This window comes from Spea bombifrons, chromosome 7 (genome assembly GCF_027358695.1).
Source record: "Spea bombifrons isolate aSpeBom1 chromosome 7, aSpeBom1.2.pri, whole genome shotgun sequence".
In the NCBI taxonomy this organism is placed as follows: domain Eukaryota; kingdom Metazoa; phylum Chordata; class Amphibia; order Anura; family Pelobatidae; genus Spea; species Spea bombifrons.
Genome location: NC_071093.1, coordinates 5,406,038 through 5,423,046, shown reverse-complemented (window position 1 = coordinate 5,423,046; position 17,009 = coordinate 5,406,038). Strand labels below are relative to the sequence as shown.

The window sequence follows — 17,009 nt, the reverse complement described above, 5'->3', positions numbered from 1 at the left end:
GATGAAATTATTGCATGTAGCAATGATAAGGGCAAGACAATAATAATAATAACAATAACAATAATAATAATAATAATAATAATAAATTAAATGTAATAATAATAATTAATTAAATGTAATAATAATAATACATTAAATTTAATAACAATAATAATAATAATAATAATAAATTAAATGTAATAATAATAATTAATTAAATGTAATAATAATAATACATTAAATTTAATAACAATAATAATAATAATAATAATAATAATAAATTGAATTTAATAATAATAATAATAATAAATGGAATTTAATAATAATAATAATAATAAATTTAATTTAATAATAATAATAATAAAAAATTAATGTAATAATAATAACATTTAATTTAATAACAATAATACTAATAATAATCCATTAAATGTAATAATAATAACCAAAACATAGCATAGCATAGGAAGCAGAGTACAATAGACACCTTTGGGCTACTGTCAAACAACTTTTTTTGTGTTATTTGTTATTAAAAGGACAACTAAAACCAAGTTAATGCAAAGTTTTTGCCCTTGTTGGCCCTTTAATAGTTTAGTTATGGTACATAAAGGTATTGAAGAGGTAAGGGTTATTTCCAGGGTTATTCTCTAAGTACTATCTAAGATCAGCTTTGTCCTAAGATTGGTATGGTCCAAGACAACAACCACCTTTACTGAGTAGGTAAAGCCAAAGTTTTTGAAGATTATTCTAACCTTAGCAGGCAACGCATGGTCCTTTATAATAAGGATATCAGAAGAAAAATCTAAATGAAATATTCAAGTGAAAGTAAGTATCATAAAAAGGGTAAGAGAGGTCCGTAGAGATACTGTATGTGTAGCATGTTCCTAACCCACTATCATTATATGTTATGCTCATTAATTGCCATACTGTCTCGTTATATACCAAAGACCATACAATATGAGCTTATGGAGAGAAAATACATCAAATGTTTTGTCACCAAAAAATCAAAGCTACAAGTATAATGAATAAGATGATAAATGGCCGCGGAGAGACTAAATTAACGTCCGTAAAACGCTACTTGAAAAACAGCGCACAATTACATTTTAGCAGCTCAGTGGGGTATAATCTATAATTCACAAAATTGTTCCTGTAGGAATGTCCTGGCATGTACAGAATATCTTTTTATTAGAAATGATTGAATCTCTAGTGGAACAATCAGTTAAATCAGCTGGAATAAATTGAGTGCCGGGGGATTGTTCAATAAAACACAGAATAGAGAAGTATGTGATCCATAGAGTTTTTAATTTTCTTTTATTATAATTTTGTGGAGGTGAATTATGCGGATGAACCTAGGGGGGACATGGACGACACACCTATCTGTGATGTAATACGCTTAAATTATACACAGGTAGGCCATTAATTAGGGCCAGCACATGGGAGTAAGCGGCTCCTTTCGTCCATTGTTTTGGGAGACAGAAAAAGCCTATCTAATCAATGAAAGAATCCCATTTACAGCCATCTCTCTCTAAAATTAGATATTTGTACTGTGCTAATCAACATTTCTGATGATTTGTAGGGGGAAAAAAATCCAATACAAACCATCGCCATCGACACACTGGACCATGGAGCTCAAGAAAACACAATATTTTGCCCAAACCTTAAAATATATATATATATATATATATATATATATATGTAAATGAGGCTTGTAGATAGGGCCACCAACAGAAATCTTGAGGCCCAGTACAAATCTAAAGCCTGTCCCACCATATGCTCCTTCTCTATGCCTTTCTTGCCACCATGCCCCAGGATTGAGCAAGGCCTTACGTCTTGCAATGAGGGCACCAGATTCCATTGACTAGGAAGGGGCCACTAGCCCCCAAAAGAGCCCAGACACACATAGTGGGCTGTAAGGGCCAATGAGGGGGCCTGCGACATATTATTACAGCTAGGCCTCCAGATTATGGAGCCGTCATTCTGATTGGTTGATAAACCTTCCTTCATTTAGTTTATCTCGGCTTATCACGGTCTTTATTCCGTTTTACGTATACTGGTTGTCCCGTTCTGTTGAATTATATCGCAACTTTTCAATTTTTTCAATACAAATGAATAAGCAAGAGCAAAACTGCCAATGGAACCATTTGGAAACATATAATTTACTTGCATGATTTTTGTTATTTTTATAACTACTATATTCTTCGGAACAATGTGTTGCGTTATTGCGCAATGTCACAGATTCTAGTGCTCCTTTGCAATGAATGTGATTGCGAAGGCCAAATTCATTTTCAAACATTAGTTAGATATATACGTAAATGAAAGATTTGAACATTAAAAAGAAAGCCTTCAGTAAGCCTGCAGGAGAAAATACTGTGGTTCACGATCTGTAACTTTCACAGCCAAATTGGGTCTCTTAACAAAAGGCGAAGAGTCATGTAGAAGGTCAAAACCTAGCAGCAATTTCTGAACAAAATGAAGGATGAGAAGCAAGTTATTGTGATATTATGACCGGGAATGTACTGTACAGGTTTTTGCAGAACGATGCTTTGTATCACGGGGTCATTCAGCATTCTTTATGTCTAGTAATATATTTATAATCCTCAATTGGGCTTGGCACTCAGAGTAAGAAAATAACAACCAAAGGTTTGAGCTGTCCAATGTCTCCCCCTAGGAACCCCTTAGAGGACAATTAAACAACAGACGGGGGCTACTATCAATACAGATAATGTAATACAATGAATATCTTTTAAAGCCATAGGAGAGAAAGTTCTCCTCCTATATATCCATACCTGGGAACTTTCCGGGTGAAACACCAGTTCTCCAGTTCTCTGGGTCAACACTCGAATCTTGACACGCCACGCTCCCCGGCCATTTCCCCTTTAAATGGGTTTTTCCCGTGATGTCAGCAGGAAAGCCCACGGATGTCAGTGGGACCGCCTACCGACATCAGCGGGACCACCGATGTCATGGGACCGCCCACTGATGTCATGTCATGATGTCACTGGGCACAAGGGTAGCCAGAGCTAAGAATTTCCCCGGTATGTGCACATTGCCTAAAACAAGGGTGAGAGGGAACTAGAGGTGCATTGTGGCCTAGGTGACAAGAACTTTGATATTAGGTTCTGTTCCCGTCCTTTTCTGAGTTCACTAAATGCCTAGACAACCACAGAATATTACCTGCCAACAGATTCCATTCCTTTATGATATAAAGATCTTTATAATGAATGTACGACAGGACTGAAGAATTCTATTTTACCAGCTGGTAGATTTATTAGCAAGACGTGACATGAATAGCAAACTGGACATTTTTGGCACAGTGAAAGTTAATACTTGAAAGAAAATTCATATTTCATAATTGAGTTTTTTTCTGAAACCCATGAGAAGGAACGCTATAGAATTCCACAAGACATTTACTGTAGATTAGAACATGAATTTTATAACAATGCTCAATTGGAACAACACAATATTGACCCATGTGAAATAATGCATGGAAACAAGAAACTTTCAGTATAATTGCTGTTGGCTAATAATAGTATATATTTATTGTATTTGTATTATAATAAATATATTTTTTTTTACATTTTGAGAACTAAATATTTTTTGTGCTTCTCTCATATAGACTGTAATGTTGTAGAGAGAGAAAAAAATATATATTATAAATATAATTTAATATAACAAATTTGGGAAAGCCCTGCTTATAAGATCATACTTTTTGGAATTCGTAGGCTTTTTCTGTTTTTTTTCTGTTTTTTTATTCTTGACAACAAACCTTATCTTCTGTGTATTAATACAAGACTTGACTATGAATAGCTTGGCCACGATCAATCCCTACTGGGTGTTTTTATGATCTCACTTTTAATGAACATTGCACGCTGGATGATCATTAGCGAAGACTGAATGTCACTGATATTTTCCAATCTTAAAAAAAGATGTTTTATTAATTTCAAAATATACTTTTTCGGTAGAACGGTTATACAAAATCCACAAAGAGAATTGAATTTACAAAGAAACGACTCAAATAATGATGGTAAACATTTACGTAGTTAAGATGTATGCTCTCTTGTTGAAGGTCAGGAGAATTAAGTGTTGAACGTAGAGCAACTCGGCGTTCTCATCCGTCTTGTCATTTTCAATGGATTCCTTTCAATAAAAAATCCTGGATAAATACAAGGCACCGCAGCTTTCTTTTTACACCACATAAATTCTTCAATCATTATTGTTCAGTTGTCAGCAGAAGCGAAACCTCAATGGTTGACGGAAGACAAAGGTAATGGAACTTTGTTGGAGTCTTGAGAATTTTTTGAACTCTTGAGTTTTACAATATTGCATTTTTATTCCTCCAGTTAAAAATCCTCAACAGTATGCAACACCTATAGACTTGACCAGAAATATGTATTTATTCAATCGGAAAATATTAAAAGGGTCAACATAGTGGATCAAAAGTTCAATTTTATTGTATTATACATAAGGGTAATAAAGGACATTTAAGCATAGAAACATAGACTTTGATTGGAGATATAAGATCCATCCGGCCCCATTTATTCTGCCCATTTTTCCTGATCTAAAGACTCAAACCTTGATTAGTCCTTGGTCCTGTCTTAGATTCAGAATAAACATATGGCCATCCCATGCATGTCCCTTACTGTATTAAACTCCACTCTTCTGGGAGGCTGTTTGACTTATCTACCACCCTTTCAGTAAAGTGTAATTTTCCTTTACATCATTCCGTTACGTTATTATTATTATTATTATTATTATTATTATCTTTTATTTCTATAGCGCCAACAATTTACACAGAGCTTCTTACAATACATATATTCAAGGGGTATGACAAGACGAAAATTGACAGACTAAGGCAAACTGATACATTAGGTGGAGAGGCTTGGCTTGCAAGCTTACAATCTTGAGTAAATGGGGTGAGAACAAGGTTAGCGGTAGTGTGGTAGTTGTATCCATGACAGGAAAGTTCTAGCAACTAAGATGGCAGGCTTCTCTGAAAAAGTGGGTTTTAACATTTTTTCTTCAGTGCTTACCCTGTGGTTTTAGATTATGGCCTCTAATTTTAGATTATGACCTCATTTCTTCTCCTTAAAAAAAAAATAAATCCGGATTTTTTTGTATTTTAATGTAGCTAAATGTTGCCATCACATCATCACGTCTCTTCTCTCTTCCAAGCTATACATATTGGAATCCCAATCCATTCACAATGTTAAAACTTGATTATTAATCACATATTTTGACCCCGATCTTCACCATAAATTTGTATTTATTTCTTAATTCTACAGAAACAGAGGTTTTCAGGTGAAATATTTCAGCTCCCCAAATGAACTATGTACTCTAAACATACTCTTACATTTATTAAGTGCATTAGTCTAATACAAATGATTCCGAAAGATCCAGTACTTAAGATATATTGCCAGAATCATTAATAACGGTCATTTCTATAGAGTAAAACCAAGCTATAATATACTGTTTTAGTGTTTCTGTTTGTAACAGGGAATTAATTAATGCTTTGCGCTGAAGGTTAAAGGGACAGTGAATTTCTTGTGTCCCATTTCCAACTATGCTACACAATCCATCTTATGACATTAAACAAATATGATTTCCATTATCTGTGCCTCCCATTAACCCCAGGGCAAAGAACTTCTAAGTACTTCTGATTTGTAGTGGAATAACATTCGACAAGAAATTAAGCCATTAGATATTGTATTCATAAATCATCTATACAGATGTTAGCCTTAATCATGAAGTGTGAATTCTTTGGAAGAAACTTAAGCAATCGCTATGAATAATGACATGTAGACGTCTGTTAAAAGAACATAACGGTCACATAAAGTATTCAGAAACACTTTCCTGAAGAAAATAAATATTGTTTTAAAATATAATTTGTTTCTTGCTATTTTTTCCCAACAAATTTTAAAATTTTAGAGTTTTTTTTAACAAACCAAGCAGCATCCCTTTTGTGTTAAGATGCTATAGTAGAACATTATAGCATGCCGAGTCCTTTATTTGTTTACCATCTGTTGTAATGTTAAAATATTAATCTCAGTGTTACATGAGCATATCACCGGCAGTGTCCAATTAGGCACATTGGAAAGTTGCTAGCCACTCACTAGGTCCACTCAATACTCCCACACCCTTCAGACCTCAAACCCTAGTGTACAATTTCTGGGCTAGTCTAGGTAATAGATGTACCTTCTCAAGCATGCATTGACAGTATAGGCTCTCTTGTGGCCCACTTGCTGCCCAATGAAGACCAAAAGTAGTCACGGCACAGTGCAACGGTGTTCTGTTTTGAGGTTACGTGTAGGAAGACGACAAAGAAGTCTAACCAATTGGCCCTAGAAACTCAAATACTCTAGATAGTAAGCACTCTGCAAAATAGTTCACAATTAGCTCTAACAGGCAGCTCTAGAGGAAATTTGCATTGTCCTTATGGATGGGATAGTTTTTTGTCTCTGTAACTGCACAGACCAACTAAAACCTTTGAAAGAAGATGGACTCCAGTTGACCACCATGTTTCCCTTCTCCTCCAAGAAGAGATACTTGGTTTAATTCCCACCATAAGAGGTGAGGTTGTATTTAGTATTTGGATTGGTGATGGAGTGACAGAGATGTCTTCTCAGTTGAACATCAGGAGGATGAGCATGTGTGGTTTTGCTTCCATGGTGTTTTCTCATCTATGTCAGTAATCTCTATAGTTTGGACTCTTGTAGGGCAACTGTTGCAGAGAGATACTTCTGTACGGTGTGTCTTATCTCAGGCTGTCTGCATAATAAACATGGACTCCTTGGTTCTTTTGAATGGGAGCTTTTGAAAGCTACATTTGTTACATTGTAGTCAAATCATTTCCTCACACGGGAACATATGCATGTTCTTGCCCAACACATATTTGAGTTTTGATCGAGAGTACAACAGATGCGGGTGAACACATTAGCTATGATCACTAACATCCTCCCCGTCACTACTGTCTGTTATATATCTCGCTTTTGAGCTCACTAAAGGGTCTACTATGAAAAGAACGTCTAGAGTTCTGCAAAACATGAAACAGCATCAACCTCGTTAATAGGTGGAACTTGGCCAGGTTGTCTCCTAGAATTTAAATTCACGTTATCCTTTGTACATAAGTCTCGTCTGTAGAAGAGAGAAGCAAAAACTCTCAATGCAGCATGAAGAACTGCACAAGAAATTAATTATGTGATATTAAAAATGCATATAATTACAAACAGAAACCAGATAATGAAAATGTTCTGAGTGACAAGTATTGCTCTTAACTGCTTGTTCCTGGAAAATTAGGTATGATCTTCTTCCCTTGTACCTGTCACTTAAAATTATTTATCATCCCGTTAGCATCCATTTTCATTCGCCGAGATAATTGGATGGCGATCTTGAATGTCGAGTGAAAAATAAATAAACAACATCATTTCTGAAATATATTTTCTACAGCGGGTAATTGAATATTAAAAAAAGATATGCAAAGATCAGCTGACATACCATATGTAATTAGAGCGCTGATAGTCATGCCACAGTGATTCATTTAAACAAGGTTGCAATATTTTTTCAGATGCATCATCTCTTGTGGCATTCATAGAATTTCAGTTTTCTGCTATTTATTAAGGTTAGTAGTGGCAAATAGTGGCACATTGACCCATTAGTGTAGCTAAAAATCTAAGAGTTTCATTGATGTATCCTGAAATGTCTTGCTATGATGTCATGACTGATAACATGATGTAAAAGTCACAATACATGATTATTTTTTTTTCCCCTGGGAGTTCTCATGGGGTAGAAAATGCTAATTTTCTCTGTTTTCTGGATACGGACAAATGTTTTTTTGCCCAACTCTAGCCATTGTTGGCCGCTTCTCTCCTATGTGTTCAAACGAAACGTATGTAGGAGGGAGACATAGTTTGTTCGGGAAAACCTGGTCTCTTGGTTAACAATGCATATTTCATGTAAGGATTTTATGAAGCTCATTCCAGATTGACTCATTTCTTGTTTTGAATCCACATGTAAAAGAAGTCAACACTAGCGTGTCCACTACTTAAAGATCCTTGGGCGTCTAAGAAAAAACACAGTAATTACTTTAGCTTCGCCAACATCCAAAGGACGGTAGGTTTATACCTAGAGGACATTTTTCTAGAGTCACAAACAATGGCAGGCACTAATCAACCCCTCTAATTAGCCCATATTTCACATTTTTACACTTAAGATATCTCCACTAGCCGTGTCCTTTATTTAATGAGCTAGTTATTCTAAGAATAAAAGGACGATCATTAGGTCTCTAGGGACTTTTCTCATACAGAGCTCTTCCTAAGGTCTGGGAAGAACATAGTTAAGGCGTATTGTAAGTAAAAGGAATCCGTATGGACACATTCCATATGTTGGAATATATTAAGAAGTAAGATGTGATAGGTATTTAAACTATGTGTGTGTGTTTTAGTTGGTCTTGTCTTAGATTCAGGTGCTATATACCTACCCCACTCATCTTTAAATCCCCCCCACTGTGTTTGCCTTTACCACTTCTGCTGGGAGGTTGTCCCACCTATCCACCGCCCTACCATGAACCTTTTAACATCCTACAAAGTTTCCTGCCAACAGACTTGGTGAGTAAATCTCACGTGGCAAACGTTTAAATAAATACATTAAAAGCAACAGGTGCTTTCTGAAGCCTTGCAATGGACACAAGTGTTCCTGTATAGGTGTACTTTGCCTATACCAGCTATAGGTATGTCCTTTAATACAGAGAGCTCTATATTTAGTTAATGCATTGGGGGCTGTATACAGAGCCCTTAAAAGGTATATTAATTATTTACTACTTACAACTGTTGGTTTTAAGCACCAAATTCTACTTTGATAAGTTGCGCAAGCCTCCATAAAACATTATGTGCTCCAAACTTGCTTTAGATTCATATCAATGAGACCCATGCCTTCTATGATCTCCTTCTCTCGATTAAATATATTTATTAGAATAATAAACGTCATTTCACTTGTAAGGTAGGATAGCCTAGTTTAATTCTTTTAGAGCAGATGGATACTAAGGGGGTTCGGTAATGGCAGAATTACGTCCTAAACTTGCATATTTGACATCTGTTCTCTCTTTGTAACACCTTTATATTTCACAATATAAAAGAAAAAAGGAGGCAAATCATCAACCATTGTGGACGGCTGATTACACTAACAGTAATTTAGAGATATCTTTTAATTTAAAGCACATTTTAGATACAGGGCACCTGAAAATTGCTAAATTTTAGATAAAGCGGTTAAGGATTGGTTATGATTTGATTAAAATTATTATGGAAATTGTAACTGAGGCTATACTTTTTCTGCCACTGTTCCCAAATTTTGTATTGTTTTAATCTTATATACTACATAGACCTAAGTGATGTTGTTTATATATTAAATTAAGTATATACATATATATATATATTAGAAACATACAGTATTTCACTATATGTATATCATGAATCTTGTTGCCTTGTATATTGCCATATTGGTCCATCAGGATGGAGCATACAGCTGTAGGGGCTTACATTGAAAAAGCTATTGGGACACTTAAGGTCTTCTTCTGAAGACCTCTTTCTTCCCGCAGAAGATACATTTGAGGTCCCAGAACGTAACGTGGCTTAACATCTATTTGTATTTTGGGTCAATAAAAGGTATCACGTTTAACTACATGCTCAATCTATAGTCAAGAAGACGCTGATTGTGGTTAATGATGGTAAGGGGCATACATTGTACCCCCCCCCAACATTTCAGTTGCCCAAAGCAGGACAGCTTCATTGGTGGTGTGTGGTATAAAGTAGGCAGAGACATGCTAATGATCAGGCAGGGGTCATGACTGGTGGCAGGAACATGCATTTAACATACCACAGACTTCAATGGGTTCTATAGCTCGGTGGGCTGGTCAAGAGAGATCTTCTAGAGATCTTTCTACCTGCATACCCGGGACAGTGGGGGGACATGAGCAGTGCTATAAAAATTGTAAATGTCCCAAAGAAATTCAGCAATGCTCAGACTACTTTTCTACTTTACAAAAGGTGAAATCGGGCAACAATATAATGGCTAGACATTTTATAGTTTTTTATAACCAAAATCCATTTTTTTCTATAAACCTTTTGGGAAAATAATATATGATCCCCATTCTTCTCAATTAGCTAATTCGCTCATAATCTGTCTTATGGACCAATTAAATAAAGTGCTTTCTTAAAGGCTGTTGAAATACAACAAGGCAATGTTAACCCCTCAGATCCTGATTTACAGTCAGCAGTGTGATCGATATTTTTGTATAGCCTTAGTTACAAGACACTATAATACATTTCAAATGACTAATCACAATGAACAATTGGAAAGATGACGACAGGTCATGGTAAGAGTCGTATTAAACAAGTATAAAATCACTTTAATTTCACCGATACATCTGGTTTCCGAGGATTTTTTTTTATATAGTACAAAAGAATTGAAGAACATGTATCTAAAAGAAAAAAAACATAGAATTCTTTCCGTATATGGAGAGTATTGTACTTAAGGTACGAATCGTACATTCTATGCCCTTTTTAAACTTTGTAGATACAATTGTTTCTTTTCATTGTAGCCCATTTTGTCGTCTCAATGATAAACAATAGAACATGCGCCATGTGAAGCTGGGTGAATACAAACTCGAAAAATGTTTAAAATATTAACTTTTGTGATTTTTACTTTTTATCTGCTAGAAGATTACTCTTTGTAAGAAGAATTGACAGCTACAAAGATAAACATAGATCAACGTGAAATGAATTCCTTTAGTCTTCTATAAGATGTTTTATTGATTAAATGTATCTGGAAGTTAAGCAATTTCATAGCGGTAGAGAGACAATGAATTCTCACTCTGCAACCTACACAATGCTTGACTTATAAGTGCCTCCGTCTAAGGGTTTATATGGTTAGCTGCAGGGGAGGGCTGGCAGCCTAAGGCCTGGGGGGGCAAGTCAAGTGAAGTGGCTCCGCCCCCTCGCACTCACCTTTCACCCCTCACGCTGCTCCCATCGCTATGCAGCCATCAGACTGCTGGACAACTTATCTAAACGGCCGCTGGGTGCTGATGCCACCGGCCGGAGCTACTTTAATCCTTTTTTTTATTTATTTAATATGCCGGATCAGTATTAAAGTAGCGCCGGCCAGCAGCATCAGCACCCAGCGGCCGTTTAGATTCGATTTCCAACAATCTGATGGCCGCATAGTGATGGGAGGAGCGTGAGGGGTGAAAGGTGAGTGCGAGGGGGCGGAGCTTTCACCCCTCACGCTGCTCCCATCACTTGGCGGCCATCGCATACGGCCACTGGGTGCTGATGCCGCCGGCCGGCGCTGCTTTAATACTATTTTTTTTTCATTTAATAGCCGATCCGGCTTGCCATATTAAATTTTAAAAAAAGTATTAAAGTGGCGCCGGCCGGCGGCATCAGCACCCAGCGGCCATTTAGATTAGATTTCGGGCGGCCTGGGGGGCAATTACCCCCCTGCCCCCCGGCCCAGCCCGCCCCTGGTTAGCTGAAATCAAATTCACTATGAAAAAATATTCATCAAAAAGTTTGTATAGAGGCCAAATTACACCCGTTATTACAAGTCGATTGGGGTTTAAACGATAACAATTAAGCTTATGGGGGTATGAGGTGCATCCTATAGCCCCCTCCATGCCCCCTATCCCCTTCTCCACTTAAATATATTTCAATTATCTCCTAAATTATTACTTGTGGCTCTCTCTTTTTTTTTATCCCCCCTCCCCCACGTTTCTCTCCTTTCCTTCATGGCTTTCTGTATATATAATTTTATATAGAACCAAACACTGACACTCTATTAAAAAGTGTTTCACTTCATGGGCATGTAGCGATGCTTTAGATGTTAGATTTTAATTGAGTGTTCAGCGGTGGGTGCTTTTGCATGGCTTGTATTATGCTAGAATTCAAAGACATACTCTTAATTTTCTTTCCTCCTTGTCGCTGTTGCTATCTTTTTATACTTTTTATACTGATGAAGATACCCAGGTGTGTAATGTTTTTTTTTTTTTATTTTTTTACCAAAAGAGAGTGTGTCTGTCTGCGTGATACAAGGTTGGGTCTTTATGCGATGATATTACCGTGCCTGCTAACACCGGCAATTACATATTGTAATGCAGCAAATACAAATGTATCCACGTCCATCAAAGCTGACCTTATCTCGTCTGGCTGAATATTATCAGTAGCATATGTGCCTACCCTTTTTACATGATAATGCATCAAGCTGTTCTCTGTAGAATCATTTCTTTTTTAAAAGCGTCTATCTTTAATGGGGGGAAAAAAACTGCCGAAAAAATGGTTTACTTTGTCACATACTGATGTTTTGTGCTGGAAACAGCTGTCCTATAAGTACCATGTTAAATTAACCCATAACCATAAAGATGGGTCATAATCATAAAAATGTATTTTTGATGTGCTGTTTCAACATTTACATGTCGGGAAGCTGTGTTTCCATTATATTTTTATTGATTTCAACTGGGAAACACTGCATGCCTGCAAAATGTGTATATATATAAAATGTATATTGGAAGAATAGGCGGATAAACCCGACTAAAGCAAATCACATCATAGAAGTATCTTATTTTATCAAGTGACTCTATTAGGGTTCCAAACAATTCTGTAAATCAGAGGCTTAAATGTGACGTAAAGAAGCTTTATTTTACAGAAATGGTGGCAGATAATTCGAACAGCCTCCCAGCAGACGTGGTAGAGGCTAAAACAGTGAGAGAATTTAAACAGGCATGGGATAGGCATATGACTTCTTTTTGATTCTTATAAGAAAATGCATAACTTTGGAAAATTATAGTTTTGGAGTAAGAGTTATTAAGGACCAACCTAAGAACCCTATCCTTAGCTAGGACGCGGAGAACGTATTTCTCTTTAACCAGATATGTTATTAAGAAAGTTTTGATGCAGAGTATTGACTAGATCAGGGGTGTCCAAACTGCGGCCCTCCAGCTGCTTCAGGACTACATCTCCCATAATGCTCTTTCAGCTAAGGGGCTGGCTGAGGAGCATGGGAGATGTAGTCCTGCAGCAGCTGGAGGGCCGCAGTTTGGACACCCCTGGACTAGATATATATCGTTGGGCTAAAATTATCAAAAATTCCATCCTGTTTTAATGCACCTCTATTGGGGTTACAAAAAAAGAAAAAAGCAATTCTAAAAAAGCCGAGGTGCGGGAATAATTCTGATATACATCAAAGAAGTCCAACGAACAATAAAGTACTCGCACACTCTAATCAGCAGAACCATATTTCTTAAATACCCATTAGGAACGTAATACCTCCAACAATGTTTTGTCTTCTAGATTGATAAATTATAACATATAGCCAACAACCAATCATAAGAAAGATCAAAGACGCCTTTATTGTAGAGGCGTCAAAACTGTGGTTTTCTGTCGAAGCAGGTAAAAAAAGTGATTTTTTTGCTATAAGTTGCTATAAGTAGCAAAGGCAGCATACCTTTTAGCAAACGTTATCTACTATCTTTACCCCTGCTATGAATATTTGCCCTTCCTTCCTCTCAATTCTCCCGTGTAGTTTGCTGGATAACTGAGTGCTAACAGATTGAAAAAAAATCTATTTCTTATTCCAAGATGGATTTGATTGTCGGAGAACAGGCGATGGTCTAAAATTAGGACGCCGTGTTCTCTTTAATTATTAATGCATGTCTTCTCGATTTTATGTAGATTTTCCTGTAATACTGATAAAAATAGTGCTTTTTTGGGTCCCCCCCCCTTAAATGATGTTGGTAATTGTGTATTTAACAAATAATGGCACAGTAAAAATCATGATGATCAAAGGGATTTGCATTCCTAATTATATACACACGAGAGCATGGGAGCGTAATGCTGCGTTAACATTCAGTTGTCTGAACATATTAGTGCTAATAATGGCATTGTGGCGTACAATGGCTTGAAGCCTCAGTTTATGACCGTTCTTATATTTGTCTTTCAGTGGAAATGTTTTAACAGTTGTTGACCGGTGACAATGTGAACCTCAATGCACATTATTCTGTTTCACACTCTGTGTGGCCATAGGGGGCTATCTCCCTCCGCTACGATGTATCACATTGACAGGGTGAGAGTGTCTTCCGCACAATACTTATATCCAATAAGACGTTGGCACCAGCTTTATCATTATCACTATGTCGTTGTTTGTGTTCAAATACATTAGAACTGATATCCGTGACCCAATCAAATTGTGTTGTCCATTGTTTTAGGTTATAGGTTATATATAAAGATGTGGATTTAAGGGGAAGTGTAATGTGTAAAAAGCCCCATCTTCATTACAACTAATACAAATAATGCATAGATACAGGACTGCCACCAGAAATCTTAGGGCCCACTACACACCTAAAGACAGGGTCCCACCTGCCCCATCCCACCTCATGCTTCTTCTGCTGTCTTGACCTACTTGCAATGGAGCAACTAGGCCTCAATCCCTATAAAGGGATCACCAAGCCCAATCCCCTGGCAAGGGCCCACCAGGTCCCAATCCTCTGGAAGAGGTCACCTGGGCCCAAAAGCCTGTAAGAGCCCAGGTAGCGGCTGTAAAGGCCAATAAGTGGGCCTATGGCAGATCAGGGAGGCCGAACCACCCTGCTTGCTTGCACTCCCCAGATGGTGGCCCTACATGGATACAATAATAATCGCCATGGGACATATGCTGCAGGACCCAATCATGTTGAGGCACCAAGTGGCCAGTCTGAGTCTGATTAATGTAATTTAATTAAAAAATGCATGAAACACTTCTAAATATACTAATCCACTGTGGCTTTTCTGAAACATCATGCCTTAACAAGTATTGTGACTGCTGATTTTTTTTGTTTTTTTTTACCAAACAAAACAAAACACCACATCTATGGTGACCCTGATCTGATCAACCCAATTAAAATCATGTAAGAAAACACTGAGTTTGATAAATGTTCATCATGCTGTGAACAGTGTGTGGGAAAGTTGTGTTTTAGCTTTAAATGTAAGGCTCGATTAAACGGAGTATAAATATATTAACCTCAAAGAGCCAGAAGAGGATTTTGAATTCATTTGAATGTAGAAAATACAACTTAAGAACAAAAGGGTGCAGTGTCTTTTGTTTTTTTTTAAATGGAGAGTTATAGAGAAGCAGCTTTTGTATGGCTTTAGAACAAATTGAGGTTATTAAAATAATTGTATCCAAACTAACCTTTAAAAGCTACTTTTTGGTCACCCGAATATGATTATTAAGTATTATTAACAGGAAACGCTTTTGTATGTTTTCTGTCTCTCTCAGCCTACAGTCATAGGAAAGGCAGTGCTTACAAGCAGTGTCTTTGTCATATGACTTTACCCATGCATGTGACTGGCTGCAGAATCGAACATATGCACGGAAGTGCAGGGGATCTGCTGTAGACTTTCAGTGGTGACCATGTGGTCATAATGAAGTGGGACCATTTTTAAAGCATGACTTACCAGATATGTCATTGATCCTCTATGGACATCTTTTCATGACATATCTGGTACATAATCGGTCACGAAGGGGTTAAAGATGATTGAACTGGAAAACAATTATTTACCTGTAATATATCAGAGAATTGGAAAAATAAACATGATGAAGCCATGGAGAACATCTGAGAACCCCATCACATAGACATGAAGGATACAGGTCACCAGGTTACTGAGCTACATTCATCTTAATAAGCTACGTGTGAGCTGAGCCAGAGACACAAAATACTGAAATTCTGGCAAGAAAATGACCAAATGGCAAGAGACATTTTGGCTGCTTTGGCTCTGATGCATCCTCCATTTTTGGCGAGCCAGTATGGAGCCAAGTGTTGGGTTCACTCAGCTATTCGCCTATGTGCATGTAAAATACTAGATTTATATATTAGTATTCTAAATTAGAACTCTATAAAAGCACAGAGAGACTTGCAAATGACAAATGTAGTCTCCCACTAGCTAGATGCGTCTCTCTCATGCTTCCCCTATAAGACCCCCTTTCCATCTGTCACATAAAAACATTTTATCCCGACTAGTTCAAGACAGACTGTTATTGGGATCTGCCACAACATATGTATTCCGTGTATCTAATATGACTCCCCAATAAATAAAACATGCTTGCTTTGCTTTCTATGTGAATTGAGTAACATTACCTGTACATTAAAGTTTTATTATTCTGATCCGTATATATTTTCAAACGTCTAATACGGGAAGACTTACACTGACCCCTTAACATATTCACCCAAGAGATGCAGCAAATATACCTTTCAACGTTTGGCATACATATTTCATACATTTTCTGTTTGGTTTCAATGGATTTATTCATGTTCTGGGAGACATAATATTCCTTATATGTTTTAACGTTGGACTATATGGCCAGCCTGTCTCTCGACTATACAAACAAAAAGTTATTACCTTTCAAACAATGTGATTGTACTAAGAGCCAAATAAAGATTACGTACAATGCCTATAATTTCAACATTATTTACAATTATGTAATCCATGTCGGTGAGAATCACAGATTTTTGCTTCTGGGTTCTAGAAAATGCAATTCCAATTTTACAGACTATTAAGTTTTCTTTGCTTTCCTTCTAATAATCCTGGTAATATTTTTGATTATTTACAACAATTTTTTATTTAAAAAAAATAAATAAATAAATAAATAATATATATATATATATATATATATATATATATATATATATATAGTATATTTATATATAAAAAAATATATAATTCATCGCTTTCCAGTGTATACATGCACCAGGTGTCTTACAAGAATAAATGTTTCCTTTGTTTTTTTCTACTTTTTAGAAAGGCTTGTTTCTGGGTTAGTGGGGCAAATGTATTTTAGGAGAATTTGTGTTCAGCTAAATAAGGTGCAATTGATTAAAGAAAAACTGATTTTGTAAAAATTTTCTCCACTTCAATTTTTCTACTAAACGATGGGTTAGTATATAAATATGGTATCAGAGGAAAATAAAAAAAAATATTACAATTGTATTAAATACTATTCATAAGATAATAAAG

General features: G+C 36.4%; 1 protein-coding gene across 1 annotated transcript in view; it reads left to right on the top strand.

The window, feature by feature from the left end:
- Positions 1-17,009, top strand: part of LRP1B (LDL receptor related protein 1B) — a 557,319-nt gene that overhangs the window by 56,492 nt on the left and 483,818 nt on the right. The window lies entirely within an intron of this gene.